Source organism: Thermobia domestica, chromosome 6 (assembly GCF_964235325.1).
Source record: "Thermobia domestica chromosome 6, izTheDome1.hap1.1, whole genome shotgun sequence".
Taxonomy (NCBI): Eukaryota; Metazoa; Arthropoda; class Insecta; order Zygentoma; family Lepismatidae; genus Thermobia; species Thermobia domestica.
Window position 1 is genome coordinate 312300968 of NC_137459.1, and position 2500 is coordinate 312303467.

The following is a 2500-nucleotide window of genomic DNA, read 5'->3' on the forward strand; positions in this document are numbered from 1 at the left end:
GTCCCGTGCCTTGGCCTCCCACGGATCTTCCTTGCTGGGAGCGCCGGGCTACGGCTCGGTGTCTTGTCGGCTGCCATTCAACGATCAACTCAGAACTGGCACGGACCGGGGGAATCCGACTGTCTAATTAAAACAAAGCATTGCGATGGCCCTAACGGGTGTTGACGCAATGTGATTTCTGCCCAGTGCTCTGAATGTCAACGTGAAGAAATTCAAGCAAGCGCGGGTAAACGGCGGGAGTAACTATGACTATGATCGCTTCTCGGCCTTTGGCCCCCTCTCTGTCAGCATAGTCTCTTCGTGTAAGGGTTCCAGGCCATTATCCAACGTCTGACAGAGGCCCGACCTCCTCGAGGTGGGGGCTGGATAACGAAGCCTCAGGCGGAACGGTAACGCACTAATTCTTCCTGCTCCTTCAACCTACTGTGCGTGGTAAGTCCTGAGGCTCGGCTAACGGGCTCTACGTAGTCGACGTCCATCTAGTTGTCCAGCCGCCGCACCGAGTGGGTGGTGCGTGCGGTCGTCTCTCTTTGATTGGCGCATTGCGGTGCGAGAAGCGATTCATCCAGCGGGTGGTGTGCATCGAGGCCAGGTGCGCCTCACCCGGCCTTGACCTCCGTCTTTAGGAGGGAGAGGGGTCTTAACCGGGTGGGGGGCTTGTCTTAACTGTCTGTCTGTCCGTAGTCCGGTTGGGCGGTTTACAAACTGTGGTGTGACTGTGCAGTGGTGTCTCAGTTTTTAACGTGTGATGGCTACCAGTGGGCGGCGAGTTGGCAGCCGCATCAAGTCTGTGCCAGCTGCAGGACGGTCACAAGAAGAAGAAGCGGCGAAGTCTCTGGCAAGAAGAGGATGGTCGGAGTCTCGCTTAGAATCAACTTTGGACATGGACTGTGTGGATGAAGATAGCCTGACCGGAGGAGGTGAAGTGTCGGACGATCTGGACGGTGTCTCTGTTGAGGATGTGGAGCTGGAAGACGAGGAGGAGGTCTTCCAAGCAGAAGGTGAGGTGTCTGCTGTGTCGGCTGTATCTGCTGTGTCTGCTGTGTCTGCAGTGTCGGCTGTGTCTGCTGTGTCTGCTGGGTCTGCAGGGTCTGCTGAGTCTGCTGGGCCCGGCCCCTCTGGAAGTGACGATGTACCAGAATTCAGATTGGGATTCCCTTTTGGGACATTGGAGTGTCCTAAACATCCAGGATTGTGCTTTGCTTCTGAAAGTAATTTCAGAAAGCATCTCAAGAACCACTATGTGGATTATGAGTGCCTGAAGTGCGGCAAGTCCTTCTCCCGCTTCAACGCTATTACTTGCCATGTTCCTAAGTGCCCAGGTAAATCAACAGACGCATTAGCTTTCAAGTACGATCTGTGTACTAAAGCCTTTGCCTCAAAGATTGGTCTCGGCCAACATATGAGGAACAAACATCCTGCGGCTTGGGATCAAAAGCGTTCGGGGGAGGAGGGCTTGGCGAACTTCTGGACGGTAGAAGAAGAGGACAGTCTCATCAAGATCTGTCGCAAACACAAAGGAGATCCTAATGTAAACCTTATTGCTGCCAATGCTCTGAAGGGGAAATCTCTGGATGAAATAAGATTCAAGAAAAGAAAGCTTTTCTTGAAGGGTCTCATCCCGCCTGAGGCCAGAGTAGAAAGCCAGAGGGGAAGGGGCCAGCAGAATGTTGGAAGACTAGAAGTGTCGTCTCGTTTGGCTGGTGAGGTCAGCGGCTGTCGTGTCCGGCTAGGTGAGGAGATCTCTCGCCTGGACCCCAAGGTTGATACCGACGCATTAAAAGAGGCCTCTTTGAGTGCTCTGTTGGATGACTACATCAATATCAACAATAATGCCGAAGCTAGGTCGCTGGGCGGAGAGGGCAACCCTCAGCAACTCTCTTACGAATTGAAAAGAGCTCGCAGTGAGTCTCAATCTAAACAAGTCATGCTGGAGGAGCAAGAAGCCGAAATTCTTAGGCTTCAAGAGCATTGTTCTAAAGTAGAGAAGCAGGTCGCTGATCTGCAGAGGGAGAAGGAGAGACTGGTCTCCGAGAATAACAAGTGGCAGCAATTTCTTGCCCTTGAAGACGATGCTCTGAAGGATAGACTGCTGTCTGGCTCCGCGGGAGACTCCTCTGCCTCTAGTCTCAGGGAGGAGGTAGAGAGACTGGAGGCGGAGTTGGCTCTCGGGGAGTTGGAATTACAGCGAGTACGCAACCAGCTTGAGGTCTCCTGTGAAGAGATAAGAGAGCTGAGGGAGGCTCTCTCTTGCCTAGCGTCCAAGAGTGGAGGCAGTGTTGATGCGTCAGTCCAGTGTGATCCTTATCTGGGCTGTAACGGCACAATTATAATTCCAAGAGAAGAATTGAATTTTCTTGAGTCAGATGATGAAACTCTGGTGAAGCAACGTATGATTGCTCCCACGGTAGAAAACAGAGCTGTGGACCTCAATATCCTTGGGGACCAGGCGAGAGATCTGGAGGGGGAGATGGATGTGTTCTTGTGTTCGCGGGACAAC

At 52.8% G+C, this 2500-nt stretch overlaps 1 pseudogene; it reads left to right on the forward strand.

Moving 5' to 3' along the window:
• Nucleotides 1-2500, forward strand: part of LOC145688658 (large subunit ribosomal RNA) — a 9040-nt pseudogene that overhangs the window by 2508 nt on the left and 4032 nt on the right.